The 15,357-nt window shown below is 51.3% G+C and overlaps 1 long non-coding RNA gene across 3 annotated transcripts; it reads left to right on the top strand.

The window, feature by feature from the left end:
- Positions 1-4,771: 4,771 nt before the first annotated feature.
- LOC105485282 (uncharacterized) lies at positions 4,772-8,294 on the top strand. 3 transcript variants are annotated; one of them, XR_011614577.1, is made up of 3 exons: positions 4,772-5,579; positions 5,964-6,082; positions 6,814-8,294. It is a non-coding gene; the product is annotated as an uncharacterized lncRNA (long non-coding RNA). The 3 variants fall into 3 exon arrangements; XR_011614578.1 differs by having other exon boundaries at positions 4,776-5,579; positions 7,583-8,294; XR_989453.2 differs by having other exon boundaries at positions 5,964-8,294.
- Positions 8,295-15,357: the final 7,063 nt, after the last annotated feature.

The following is a 15,357-nucleotide window of genomic DNA, read 5'->3' as shown; positions in this document are numbered from 1 at the left end:
TATTATTACTGATAACAGTCACGATGCCCCTGGGTAATTCTGGGCAAATCACTTGACCTCTTTAAGTGCCACCTCCTCCTGGCTTAGATGCACCGCTTCACCGCCACAGCCCCTCCTGGCGCCAGCGTGCTGCAGCTTCTCATGCACATTAATGTATATAAATAGGAAAAGTCCTGCCTGTTCCGGATCTCCAAGAATGCTGTAATAGGGCATCTACAGGGGGAGCTCTCTTCTTCCTCTTCTTTGCCCGTTAATGTGATTCTCCCGGGGCTTTATACTAAGTTAGGTATTTACAGAGGCCCATTAAACCTTTCGATCCACCAGGGGACTATTTATAGCACAGAGCAGCAGTCAGACATTGTGGTGCCTCTACAAAAGCAAGGTTCTGCAGCAGGAGAAAGAAAACCTGGCAGGCCTGAGCATGTGTTTACTAGAAGGAATGGAAGTCTGGCTCAGATATTAAAACTTGTGCTTACTGTTTGTGCTTGCAGAAAAGGAAAGGAGTCCAATGCATGGTGGCAAGAATTAATTAGCAAAAGAAATGCACAGCCATTGTAAAAAGAGTTTTACACGTAGATCATAATGTCTTCACTTTCTTTCCCACAAGTAATGCCTACGCAGTTTCACTGGTGAGAGGGTCCTATGAGCCATCCAGAGAAAAGCTTCCATATGTCCCTTCCAGAAGACCTGCTTGCAGTCCTGGAATTTTGAGAGGTAAAACTGGACAGCATTCATTCGATGAATAGGTATTGGGCATCTCCTCTGCACACACTGCCAGCCACTGTTCCAGGACCATAGGGTGAAACGGCAGGAGGAAGGAGCCCTGCCCTGGAGGAGCTAGCTGTGGGGAGGAAGCCGGGCCTCGAATGTTGATGCCCACGTGCTTGCCTTCTGCAAGCTGGTTGCTTTTCTACAGGCTGCCAAGAATCTCCTTTTTTGGAAGGAAAGCCAGCCTGGAACCCTCATTTACCTTGATTGGGAGGGAGGGACCCAGGGGCCTGGGAGGCAGCCCTGGGAGGCACTGGTCTGAAGAGCTAGACCCTTGGTAAGAACCTCTGGACAAGGCCTGTCTTCTGGAACCAGACAGGGAGGCGCGCAAGGGGGTGGGGCGGGGGGTCCTCCCAGGTGCCGGCACCTCTACTCTTAACTATCTGCAAGAAGACACACACACCCGACACACACACCCTGGGTGTCAGAGAAGTCCGCCCTTCCCTGCGCCTCCTCTTTCCCAAGCCCCTGAAATCCAGAGGTGCCTGTTTCCAGGTGCCAGCCCTGCTGAGTGAATGTGGGGATGGAGTCACTGGAGGCCCAGGGCTGGTTTGTTGTTTTGTTTCCTGTTAGGAGTACTGTGGAGGCTTTGCAGAGCTAGTTTTGGGAAATCTTAGGTTTGGCTTTATCTAACTCCTCTACTGGAGCAAGGCGCACAGCCAAGCCTGCTTAGACCTCCCCAGGCCACCGGCCCGCGGCAGACCTGGGGCTTGCAGCCCAGCTCAGCACCTGCAGGCGCGGGGGACTGCGCGCTTGGCGCGAGGACCCCCGCCCCGGGCAGGGGACAGAAAATGTGAAATCAGATGGGGAGTTATTAATAACTGTCCTCCCTCCCCTCTGCCGTGTTTCCTGAATCCTTGCGCTATGCTAGAGGGGGACGGGGGCGGGGGCGCGGGGAGGAGGAGGGGGCCGTTTGCCATTAATCTGGGAACAAGCGGCTAACCTCGGTGACTGGTATTTTTGCTTTTCTTTTCTTACTTTTCTCAGTGTGGGGAAAGCAGTCAAGCCCGCGCGGAGCGATTGTGAGGGGCTCTGCTGGAATTTGGCAGCGCGGAGGCTTGGAGAGAAGCCCCATGCTGGCTCCCATTCAGCCGGCCCGTTTTCCTCGAGCTTTGGAAGTTTCACTCAGCCGTGCACTCAATGGCTTCACAAAGCTGATTACAAGCTTCAGCGCATTCCTGAAGGAGCCAAAAGCGACGCAGGTGCAAACGAGCCGAGGGAGCCCCTTATCCCGGTGACAGAATGGGACAAGCTGGGAAAGGCTTGGACCACACAAATCCAAGGCTCACCAGGCAGCAGAAAGCCTGCCTTGGGAACCGGGGGTCATTATCCGCCCTATTCAGCGGGGCCCGGGGACCCTGGGGGCCCAGCAAGGCTAGCCCGGGCGGGAGCACCGCCGCCAGCGCGCCTCGCGGGAGACAGGGGGAACCCCGCTGGGCGCTGCGGCCAGGCCGGGGCTCAGGGCACTGGGCTGTGCGTTTGCGCAAATCTGTGTTCCGGCGGGACGGTGGCAACCCTAGTGGGGACACGGGAGAAAGAGCACGCCAGGAGGCCACGCGGCGCGTGGACAGTGCGAAACTTCTGCTCGGCGTCCAGGCCGCACGGCCGAGTCTCAGCCGGTGTCCCCAGGCCACGAACACCCAGCTCCGGGGTCGCTCTGCGCCCTTTCCCCCCAGCCCACCTTTCCCATTGGTCCCTTCCCCTGCCTGCGTGGCAGCGTGGCCCCGCAGAGAGCGACCCCGGGAGGGGCAGTGACCGCACGCGTGGAGTGGGGACGGCAGGGCACGGGGCCGTTGTCTAAGAGCGTTCGCTTGGCCGAGAACGCTTTTGCTGCGAGTTTGATTGCGCGGCGGGGTAGAGGGGCAGTTCCCTCCCCAAGTCATTAACTATGTCTCCTCGCGCTCAGGGACCGGAAACTTGCGGCTGCGGGCGCCAGAAAGAAAAGGGCAGCGCCTCGCCAAGCCCTCGGGGGAAGAGTGACTGCTGCAGCGGGACGCGGGGGCGGGAGGGGCGCAGCCCGGAGCGCGAGCGCAGCAGAGGGGAGCGCTGGGGGGCGGGGAGAGCTCGACCAGGAGCTGCAGCTCCGGGCCGGCCCGGGAAGGCCACCCTGTCCGGGTCCGGAGCCCCGCGCTGCATCTAGGAGGGCGCAACACGCAGTCCCCGCGGGGCCGGAGCTTGGAGCCCCTCGTGCATGCCCCTCTCCTCGCGCCCTGCCGAGGCCTCGGCCCTGCCTGCCGTGCCCTGGGCCTGGTTGTGCCCGGGGTCCCCGCGGGCAGGGCGCGGGCGGGCAGGGCGCGCGCGCCGACGCTCTTTTGTCTGATAACTAATTTGAGTTAATGCGATCTTTATGTAAAGCTAACAGCGGATAATTGTCTATTTTCTCGCCAACAGTCTCCATCACAATCACTTATCTGGAAACCTGCGGTTGGATTAATCGTTATATTCCCGAGATCAGCGTCGCTGCAATCCGCAGCGAACGCGGGTGGGGACCTGGAGACGCCTCCCGGGCTCTGGCGGGGCCGGTGCTGGCCAGCTCCGCTACCGCCCTAGACGCGGTGTGCCCAGCTGTTGCTGCCCGCGGGCGAGGGCTGTAGGGCGCCTTCCCCAGGACTTGTTTGACCTGCTTTTTGCTCGAGTGGGTGGTGCGGGGATGCGGGAGGCGGAGGGAGGAGGAGGGGTGAGGGGAGGAGGGCCTGTGGGGCTGCGGACCCGGAGCAGCCTGGGTGGAGCAAGGCCTCGGGAGGCCCTGGGGGCATCGCGGCGGAGCCTGGGGGTCCAGGCGCAGGAGGAGCCGTGGGTGCCAGAACGCAGCGTGTTTCATTTGGGAGAAACGTTGCCCTCAGGCCCTCGCCTCCCTCCCGTCGTCTAGGTTTTTCTGGCTTCGCCCTTTGTCCCACCCACCCGTTCCCACCTCAGGTCCCTCCCCCAGGACTCCCTCCTTAAGGATCCAGGTCTCTGAAAATTATTGGCAACAGTTACACGCCCCAAGATTGAAATACGCAAGAGAAGAGTCCCAGTTCTGCAGGCTGCTCCAGGGCTAGGGGTAGAGATGGTGGCAGGTGGTGCATCAACTCTCTAGGGAAGAGGAACTTGCATTACAAAGACTTGTCTTTCTGAGCTGAAGTCAAAACAGGGGCGTCAAGCGCGCTCCGTTTGGAGGCGGTGGAGGGGCCGCGCGCCCGCGCTGTCCCAGCCGGAGCTGCCCTGGCTGGTGATTGGAGGTTTAACGTCCGGGCTTCAGGCGCTCTGCAGCTCGGATTTGCAGGCCAAGGGGCCTCAGTCGCAACTTTTCAAAATGGTGTTTCTGGAAAATAACAAATTCAGACTCAACTGGTGACAGCTTTTGGCTATAGAGAATGAAACTGCTTTCCTTTGGCAGTGGAACTCTTAAACTTGGAAGAGTGAAAGAATACAATGAAATAAAATGCCGTAAGATCACTGGATTTTTCAGATAAAGGACGACCCCAAATTACTCCCAAAATGAGGCTTTGTAAATTCTTGTTAAAAATCTTTAAATCTCGAATTTCCCCTACAACATCTGATGAGGGTTTTAGGAGCAAATAAGTAAATCCCACCTCGAGAATCAACAAACCAGGCTCTAGCCAAGGCTCTCCCCACGTTTTCTTCTCGTGACCTGGGGAAGGTCCCGCCCCATCGCTCACCTGGCTCTTGTCACCTCGGTCATCTTGAAGTGATCCGTGGACAATGCTGCTCCCTGCCGCAGATCCGCTGGTCACTCAGGCAGAACGGGGTATGCAAATGGCCTGGAGAGGCCGAGGCCCAAACACTGCGCCCATTGTCCCGGGCGCTCAAAGCGCCGAGCAGCTGCGCAGACTTTCTGGGCTCGGACCCTCGGCCGCCACGCTAATGTCATCATTGCAAAACATCAGATTTTGAGAACTATGCAGTCTGAATTCATTAGCAGCCTTCTCGGCGAAGATTCTTTTCCCCGTGACAAGTTTCAAAGTCCAGACTCCCTCCAACGTTGATAGGGGTAGGAAGAGGAGGAGGGACCCGGGGAGGGGGGTCTTTCGCAAGTGGGGCCTCGGGGGATCCCTGCTCTCCTCCTTCTGCTGCGTTCTGCAACTTTAAAAGCCTTCCTTGGGGTTCTGAGCAAGGATGTCTGACTCGAATGACCTGAGATTTGGACATTTTCCCGTTTTCTCTCAAGTGTAGCTTTAATGTTGTGAGTTTAAATTCACCAAAAGAGGCCCAGATATCAAGTCAAGTGAATTTCACAGCATCATCTTCTGTTTTAATCGTTTCTGAAGTCATATCCTTTAGGGTGAACCCACAACAATGCAGGTCAGAGAGACTGCGCGCCCTAAAGCAAACCAGTTAAAATGTCAGGCCAGATCTTCAAGCTGCAGGATTGCAAGCAGCTCATAAACTTCCAGTCCCCATCCTGAGACAAGGCGTGTGACTTAAGGACCTGCTTGCACTCCCGCTCTCCACACCCTGTCCCCTGCCCGCACCTGCCCAAATGGCCTCCTTCCTCTAGAACCTGGACGGTGGGGAAGCGTGCTCCTGATGCCCCGGGGTGGGTGCAGGGCGGGGGACCAGCAAAGGAGACCCAAGGGCGCTAGAACCCGGGAGCACAAACCACCCTTAGAGCCTGAGGGACCCTCAGATTCGTGGGAGACCACAGGCACCGGCAGAGGCAGTTTTCCTCTCCTGAACAATGCTAGTTCTTCTCGGCCCCAGGATCTCCACTAATGTGTCTTTCCGCTTCCTCACAGGACTCCAAGCTGCCCTCCCCTCTGCCGCATCTGAGGCTGGAAAAACTTCCTATAAGAAGAGAAAGCCACCAGGTCAGAGCCGAGGACTAAACTTTAAGGTGGAAGACGGCAGAGAGGCAGGTTCTCCCCTGCATACCCCAAGGCCTCTCCTGCCCCCGCGAGGCCTTCCTTGAGCGCCCAGGCCCCCAAAGTGCCTGCCCTCCTTCTAACAAAAGGAGGGCATAGGATGTGAAGGAATAGTGCAACCAATAATGTTTTTGTAAACACAACAACAGGGAAATACATGGAGGAAATCTATCTATTGGGTGTGTCATATTTGGTTGAGGGCCGGGGTTGAAAGTGGACTCATCTAGACCCAGGAAAAAGCTACCGGGTGGGCAGGGTAAGTGGGGGGTTCTATGTGTATGTGGATACCTTTGAACTGAAACACCATTTTGTTTTCTCCCTGGAGAATAGTACGATGTGGCTTGAAGACTCTGGAAAGTCACAGATCAGACCCTGCAGAAGGTTCCTCATGTGTGCCTGGGCAACCTTGCCTCCATCCTCTGGCCCCAGTTCCTGCCACTCACGTGCAGGTAAGGCTGCGGAAGGCTAGGGACAGGGCTCCAAGTCAGAGGCCGGCTTTTTGGAGATGTGGCTGTGGGAGGGGAATCCCAGGAAGTTGCATAGAGAGTTTCTGCCAGCCTGGGTCACTGATGGCTAGTCCAGGTCACTGATGTCTCCCCAGGGGCGGGGGGACAGTGCCTGGCTAATTGTGGGTGTTCAAAATCTGTCTGCTGAGGGGATGTAGAGGGCATCATTGGGGGGCAGAGCTGATGATCCATGGAAGCTCTGGGCACAGATTGGGCCTCTCTTCCCTGCACAAAGAACTCTCCAGGATACCCAGTGGTTCTGGCCAGTGCTAGAGCCAGTGACCCTTGGCTTGCTCTGGCCTTTCCCCCCTTCTTTCCCCCCTTCTCACACACGCATTCACTTGCACACGTGTCACACACATTCCTACACACTCAAATTCCCAGAATCAATCTCACACACACATGCAAATCACACATACTTACACGCGATTCACACGATTCACAGATGTGATAGACTCACAGGTACTCACTCTTACACATGACACAGTTGCACACTTGCAGCAGCACACACACACACTGCAATCCCCTTGCGTCTCCACAGTGTCCAGGGCTGGCTGAACACCAAGGCGGCTCTTGCTGGCTGGGCAGGACTTCTCATGGGAGGGAAAGTCACATAGCTGGAAGGTTACTACCTTAGGGACAGAATTTCCTTATAGATTATAATTTCCTTATAGGAATTCAACAACTATAGCAGAAAATGGAGAATGAGAACATTTTATTTCTCAATTTCAACAGTTCCTCTTCTCTTGCGTTTTCTGAGTAGGCTCCTGCCTGAGGCTGCTGAGGTGCTCTGGGTTCTCACTGTTTTCAGTGCTTCCAGGTTCAGGCTTTGCTCAGTGCATTTTCCTCGCTGCCCTTGGACTTGTGTTGTCTGGGATGGTGGCCACTGGCCCCCAGTGGCTACTGAGCACGGAGAGCAGGGCCCGTCTACAGTGAGGTGTGCTGCTGGGTGTAAAACACACATGAGATTTTCCAGATGCAGTACTCAAAAGCATATGAAACACCTCAGTAATCACTTAAAATATTGATCACAGGTTGAAATGATTATATTTTAGATACCTTAGGTTAAATAAAATATATATTGAAATTTCGCCTTCTTTTTGCTTTCTAAAAATGTAGCTCTTAGGAACTTTGCAATTACCTACATGGCTATTTGTGCATTATCTTCCTGCTGGGCAGTATGAGACCTTCTCACAGATCCTTCAGAAAAGGCAAAGGAAAAAGCAAAAATGATGGAGAAGGCTGAGCACATGGCCGCGGGGGAGGCCTGCTCAGAGCCATTCTGAAGTTGGTTTTGTAACACAATCTGTTCTCAAAGCTCCTTTTCTTTCAATGGGGCGGTGGGGGCGGGGGGGGGGGGATTACACCCTGTATTTTATTTCTCGATTCATTTTCTTTCCATTTTAACTTTAATTCCATCTAATTACCGTATTGTGATCTCAGTCAGCAATCTTACATGAACTCTGCGGTAATGTCTGAAGAATCTGGCTCCCAGTGTTTGATAATGACGAGATATGCATGACCAAGGAGACTGTGTGATGTCTGCACAGTTCGAAAGCCCGCATTCCTGTTACTTTCCAATCTCAGGTCAGCATTTTGGAACTTTTCTGCTTTAATTTTTCCACACACACCTCTCGCTGCCACCACCTACCAAAACAAAGCAAACAAAGTTTGAGCAAGAATTTACATCTGGGAAAATGCTTCTACTCATCAAGAGTGGAATTCCTTTTTACGCCTATAATTGATTCACAGCTTCAAAAAGCTGTGAAGTCATACTTTGGTCATGGAAGTTGCAGGAGACCATATTTGCCAACATTTTATTTTAAAGAAGGTATTTAAAACTATTTTACATATTAACCACGATTTCTAGAAGTGAAGTTATAAAAATCAGAAGTTATATTTTACCTTTTGATGATAAGTGAAAAGAGATTGCTCCAAGAATGTTGTTTTCAATAAATTCAGTATAACTGCAACACAAAAATTCTGCATACAGGCTTCATATACACACATTATAATTTTATGTATTTGTCTTGAGAGTTGTATAATTAATTTTAAAAATGCAACAAAAAATGTGAGGTTAAGTCTACTTTGCCAATAATGGAAGTGTCTCATAGATAATTTTGAATACAATTAAAATTTTGTTTTTATCCTAAAAGGAACTGTCCTGTTGCTCATTATTAGTATGTTGTCCACTTATTGTTCTATTTTTGGCTAAATTGAATTTAACTAAAGGAAAAAGAAAATGTTGTGAAATACCAAGGATGAGCCAAGTTTTGTGGGTAAACTAATTGAGATGGTTGATTTTGGTATTAACTCTTTGGGGAATATCACTCTTGTTAAAATTTAAGTAAGGAAACTAGTAGAAATATTTTATTCTTTAATCAAACTATATGTTTAAAAAAAAATGCCAAAGAAGAAACTAAAAAAGTAGCACGTATCCTGTTAAAGAGCCATCAGCATCCCATTGGAAGCTCCAGCACTCTGACTTTGGATTTGTAGGATGGTCTGTTCGTTTAGTATATGTATTACACAGCCTCATTTGCATCATCACCTTATAAAGCCAGAGAGATTCTCATTTGCTTTCTGTTTTTCTTCTTTCCCCTAAGGACTACAATGGTTATATACTTTCAAATATTCACAGACGAGATATTCTGGATAAATAATCTAAGATTAACTAAATTAGGTCAATGTTCATACAGGACCAGTATGATATATCCCTTGTGCTGAAATTATCTGGTGTCAGCTACATTGATTGAAAAAGCACTACAGACCCAAAAGGAAAAAAAAAAGCGCACACACACACAACTCTTATTACAAGATGTCTCAAAAACAGATAAGAAAGCAACGAAGTCTTCTGGCAAATGAGGGACCTTATCTAGATTTTAATATGGCAGTAGGCAAATTACAAATGTTTCTGCAAGTTAGACAACTTGCACGGGAAAACAGACGTTCCTAAAGTTCCCATAATTCTAAGCCAGTTATAGAGTTTGCATATCATCTGTGCTGGTGGGTTCTTTGTGCTTTTCCTCAAGATACATTCCATATAAGGGCAGAAAAAACCATCAAGATTCAGGTCACACTGGCTGGGCTGTTTGACTCACTCTAGGATGGAGATAGCTCAAAAGAAGGACGCCTGAATGTCATTGTCGGAGGGCTACTTTCTGCTTATCTACATATTGTTTATATCTACTTCACACATTGTTTCTCTCCTTCTGAAAACGGCTATTAATATAACAAAGTCCTTATAACAAAACTAAAACGTCAAGGGTTGGAAAAGAAGGTTCTTGAGGCTTTCATAACGAGACCACATTTGCTGCAGTCAGTAGCAGAAACTCCGCTTGTTTTCACCGGGTAGCCTCTTCAGTAATTTGGTAGGTGAGAAAACGATTTCTTTGTCTGATCATTGTGATTATCATCCATTATCAGTCAAAGTTCACTGAATTGTTGCTCCTGTCACCATTATGATATATTATCACAAAAGGTATTTAACAAGTTGATAATTTGATAGAATGAACAGAATGGCTGTCAGTACATATATTTCAGAAACAGACACAGACTCATGTAACAGGCTGCTGCCCACCGAGGATGCCATTCCGTTCAAAAATTACTATCTTTAGAGCATATTTCTGAGAAGCAATAATGACAGTAACCTTCATCTTCAGGACTAAACTAAATTTCTAATGCATGCCTAGGCATGCAAAAAACTAACAAAATAAAATTAAGAAGGAAGCCCAACAGCCTAAAACTGGAATTTCTGATCGCATTCTAATAGAAAAGTGAGTTCTTCGAGGAGAGTATCATAGTTGTTCGAATACTGCAGTGAGCCACAGCAGAAGGTGGGTGTGAACTCTGAGAAGCAGCTGCTGAAACGAGAATTAGATAAAGCAAAATAAGTCAGAGGCCGAGAGAATGAGGAATTTAAAAAAAAAAAAAAGAAAAGGAAAACATTAAGCTTCATGAAAAAAGGGAGTTGGCACTCTGCTCACCCATCTCCTGTTGACGTCAGGAGTGAGCTGATGCCCATGGGGTCAGTGTTCTCCTTCATGTCTTTAACTCACCCAGCATTTCCATCCTGCAGCCAGTGCAGCCTTGCTATAGTGTTTGTCTGGGGCAGGTGAGATGGGGTCACTTGCATCCATGTGAAGAGGGGTCAGCGTAAATTGAAAGTGGTCCATGACCTTTTGCCCTCCTTACTTGACTCTTAGAAGCTTCTAAATGCACCACCATAATTTGACCTCAGGGTCCTGAGCATGAACCCCCAGGTGGAGGTGCAGAGAAGCCTTCAGAAGACCCACCTTCTGTGCTCACACCACAGGTGTCCTTTCAGTTAGCAGGCTCACTGCCCACTGCACTCCATTGGTTTGGCCTTCCACACACCGTTTCACTGCTCTTACCAGCCCACCACCCTAGCCCACCACCTTAACCCACCACATTAGCACACCATACTAGCCCACCACCATGGCCCACCACACTAGCCCACCCTCATGCACCAAATCCAGGATCATCCCAGATGCAGACACAGCACACTGAGCCTTCCTCCAAGCCTTTCAGTACTTCTACTGAACCCCTTCTCTCTCCAGAAGAAAACTAAGTACATTCCTTCTTTCCTGCTGTGCATTTTGTGAGGACAGACTGGATGGAGGCCACAGAGCATGAGTCAGACGCCCGTCACACCTGGTTCCTCTCTGATCTGAGCAAACCTAAGGTTTGTGGCTTTTTAAAATGTCTATTTCGCATGTTTCTCTCTTAAGGAAGAAAGGTGGAGGCAAGGGTGGGAAGCGCTCTCAAAGCTCCTACCATGAGGGGATCTTTCTGAAGATCTGTGGCATGGTCTTCTTCTTCTTTTTTTTTTTTTTTTTTTTTTTTTTTGAGACGGAGTCTCACGCTGTTGCCCAGGCTGGAGTGCAGTGGCGCGATCTCGGCTCACTGCAAGCTCCGCCTCCTGGGTTCACGCCATTCTCCTGCCTCAGCCTCCTGAGTAGCTAGGACTACAGGCGCCCGCCACCGCGCCCGGCTAATTTTTTGTATTTTTAGTAGAGACGGGGTTTCACTGTGGTCTCGATCTCCTGACCTTGTGATCCGCCCGCCTCGGCCTCCCAAAGTGCTGGGATTACAGGCTTGAGCCACCGCGCCCGGCCTTGGTCTTCTTATTTCTAGTCCAAAACAATTAACTGATGCCTTCACTGGAGATTATTCACAAGCTTACACGGTAACATATTCCCTTTGGTAAGACAGGAAAAGATGGTAAGAGTTCTGTTCAGTAGATGTTTGTCAGGTGTCTACTCTATGTACGGTACTTCGCAAAGTACAGGATACAGAAGTAAAGAAGATGTTGGTCATGAATCATGCTCTCATGAAGTTTACAACCTTATAGTGATGAGACAGTAAACACTTGTTCAACATGACAACTGCAGTTGCAGGCAATTCAGTGGGGCACTTAGAAAGGAGTGGTACTCTCCTCCTGGGAGATGAGAGAAAGTTTCCCAGGATCTCAGTCTTGAGGAAAGAGGAGAGGAAGGGAAAGGCATTCTTACAGGGGGAACAGCATTTACAGAGGCACGGGGCAGGACATAGCAAAACGCCTTCAGGAAAGTGGGCCCCATTCGAAGGGGCAGAGCTACAGGAATAGACGCTTTGATGATTCTGCAGAGGAAAGGATGGTTCAGGGCTAGACAGTCAGAGAAAGTTCCCCAGAGGAAGATGGAATCTGCTCAGGGCCTCCAAGCAAAGCCCATGCCTGGAGCAATGTCCTTGGATGCTGGGAGTGAATGGCCTGGGGAAACCCTGCATGTTTGAGCAGCAGCCTCTGGCCCCCCGGAAGTGGAGGGTCATGATTTTTGAGTGAAAATCATGGCATGAGGAAATCATGATTTCCTCAAGCCACGCAGCAGGAAGCAGAGGGCTGATGAGTGCCGTGAGTCAGGGGTGAGTTTTGCCAGGTGAGTCCTGGGGCAGCCGGCACTGTGGGATCCTGCGAGGTGAGTGGAAGGGCTGGCCATGGGTGAGAGACGGAAAAGGCAGGTGTACAGCAGCCCAAATGCAACACCATTCACTGAGGCACTTTCTGAAGCACAGATGGGGCCCACACGCACAGAAGGTTTGCTACATTGGGTGAGAATCATTTTCCGAGCTTTTTTGAATAAAAAATTGAATTGCCAAAATTAATATCTTGATCAAATATAAAATCCTTTTCCCATTACGATAGGTAATAAAAATATACATCTATACTTCATGTTTAAGTGTTTATAGATGACGTTTTTGGTTGATTTTTCAAAGAACAAAAGAAATTAAAACAATAAAATGAGAGTATTTCAAAAGACGTCTCAGTACCTTTTGTATTCTGGTCTGGAGAAATGTTTTCACTGTGAACTTTGTGAACACAAGCTTTGAAATACTGATGACTTGGCAGTTGGCTCACACACCTTGAGAAAATTATATTACATCTAATTTGTACAAACAGAAACCACATATCTTCCAGAGGATGTTTTCTCCTCTTTGGATTTAATTGGTGGGAGAACAGAAGGTAGAGCAGGGCTGACTCACGTGCCCGCCTGGAGAGAGGTGGAGACACTCCATGCAGCCTCTCTGTGTGGCATCGCAGGCTCCAGCCCTGCAGGCAGCACACAGCCCGGCTATGGACACCCGGCATGGCGGCCTGGGCCAGCGCTCAGAGCCCATCCTCAGCCCTGGCCCTGCCCCAGGATGCATGCTGCGTCTCCCACAGGGTCACCTCACCCCGCCTTCAACACAACCTCCCAGCAACTTTGCACCCTTGTGACCACTTTAATAATGAGGACACTGCAGGAATCCCGGCTGCAGCAGGGCCCCGAGTTCACGCTCAGCCACGCTGCTGGGCTGCGTCCCAGACACTTGGAGGACAAACAAAAGACGGAAAGAGATATGCTTGCCATCCATCAATGCTGATTATTAACAAAACAACACAATAGTGACACCTTCCTATTTTTTTTAAACAATATGGACGTCTTTTCCTCAAATGAGTAGAGAGGATCTGAAAAAAAAAAGCATGATGCTGGTGAGCTGTCCATGTTCACACATTTTAAAAACCCAGTCAAAGTTACTGTCCTTGTTTCCTCTCCAGCTCAGTTCTGGAGGGAAGGGCCCCAGGAGGGCGATGTGGGCAGTGGGCTGGCAGGGATAAGGCATGGTCTCTGTGTGCCCAGCACCCGGCACATGCCCGTCAGTGCAGCCCAAGCACTAGCACCTCCTTTCGTACCAAAAGCTATCATGCCTGGCTCAGATGACCAAATACACAGACAGCCCAGTGGAGGGGAAGAAGATGAAGGAACGTGGGTCAGCAATCCTGAACATCCTGTGCTCACAGCAAGGACACAGGGGAAACCGAGGCCTGCTATGCAGGGAGAGCCATAGAGGAAGGGAGGGTGGGCTTGGGGAAACCTGAATGGAGCCCTGCAGTGGGTGGAATTGTGGCCCCCAGGAGACGGGTTGAAGTGTTAACCTCCAGTACCTCGGAATGTACCCAGCACAGCACCCTATGGTCACCTTCCATTCTCCTGTCCCTCTCTCTTCTGTAAGGCAGGAAGGCTATCTCCACTGGACTTGGACCATCAGCTCTTAGGACAGTGCCTCGCACCTGCTGGACTGTCCAGGAAGGAAAGAAGGGAGGGAGGAACGTGGGGGAAGGGAGCAAAGGATGAAGAGGGAGACGAAGGAAGGAAGAGAGGGGGACTACACATTAGAAACAGAGTCATTACAGAAGTCATCATTGGGTAAGACGCATGCCCATCTCATAGACTTTGCAGGTGTCCATGGCATACTTCAGCTGGAGTAGAGCCAGCTCTGGTCCACTACAACTTTGTCCTTAGAGGCGGGGAGAGACACGGTGGTAATAAAGTGACACGGGCGTGAAGATGGAGGCAGAGCAGGGAGTGATGCAGCCGGAAGGCCGGGAACACCAGGGATTGCTGGCAAGCTCCCGTGGCTGGAAAGGGACAGGAAGGACCCTCTCTAGAGATTTCAGAAACAGCACGGCCCTGCGGATAGCTTGATTTCTGACTTCCAGCTTCCAGGACTGTGATGAAACTAATTTCTGACGTTTAAGCTCCCCTGTGTGGGACACTTCATCACCACAGCCCTGGGGGACTGACAGACAAACCTTGCCGAGGAAACACGGCCCCCGGCACACCTGGATACCTGTGCGGAACACAGTGTGGGCGTGTGGTTTTCATGCCCTGCACAGATTCACATGGACGCACCCCAGCTTCCCGTTCTTGGGCCCGCACCAAAAAGAGATGTCCCTGGGGCGCTGGACCAGCCCAGGGGCTCACCAGGACCAGGTGGCCCATTTAAAACAAGACACCTAAGGGGACTTGGAGAAGGCACGGCCCTCCACGGCGGGGCAGTGTGCTGGGAGGCCAGAATGTCCACGGCGGTAGGGCAGTACCCTGGGGTCTTCTAGCCCCAGGTCCACAGGGGTGGAGGAGGCTGCAGCCCAGCCTGGGAGAAGGGAGCTGTGTCTCAGGCCACAGCTGGAAGGGAGCAGCAACCTTCAGCTGAGGAAGCTGCCTGCCCAGGGTTCAGGGAGGAGGGGGAGTGAACACCCACCCCCGCCACCTCCGTCTCTCTCCTGCCTCCAGTCCTGCAGGGGGTCCTGGCACCAAACCCGGATGGAGCTCCAGGGCAGAGGGCGGGGAGAGCCCAGGGGAGAACGCTGCCTAGGGATGGAAATCTGCGGGCTCCAGGGTCTCCCTTTCCTTACCCGGAAGCAAGAGGTTGAGCCTGCAACCGAGGTCCCTGCATCAATAACCTTGGACCTCCAAGCCAAGTGCCCCTGTGGAAGCCCTGGGGGATGGGGGGACATAAATAGAAGTAGTGCGGCCAGCTCTACCTTCGAGGAGGAGGGGGTGTCACATAAGCAGGCTTGTGAGCCTCGTGCCGGGGGCGTTGGGGCAAGGTGCTGAGGCCTGGGATTCCGTGCAGTGCTTACCCTGGGTCCCGCTGCGCAGGAACAGGACGATGGCTGAGCCACATCCCGTTCTGTGTGTGGTATAGGAGAGAGGACAGGGAAACTCTTCGTCTATAAATACCCAATATGTCCCACTCTACTTAATTTGAATTTTCGGGTTGACGTCTCTGTTAGCATTTTCTTCCCATGTGCACGCTGAGCCGGTGGTCAGTCCCCGGTCCCACCCCTCCCGCTCTGTCATCCCTGCTGTGCTGGGCCCAGGGCCTTCACGGCG

Source organism: Macaca nemestrina, chromosome 16, assembly GCF_043159975.1.
Source record: "Macaca nemestrina isolate mMacNem1 chromosome 16, mMacNem.hap1, whole genome shotgun sequence".
Lineage (NCBI taxonomy): Eukaryota > Metazoa > Chordata > Mammalia > Primates > Cercopithecidae > Macaca > Macaca nemestrina.
The sequence above is the reverse complement of the archived record's forward strand: the minus strand, read 5'-3'. Positions and strand labels throughout refer to the sequence as shown.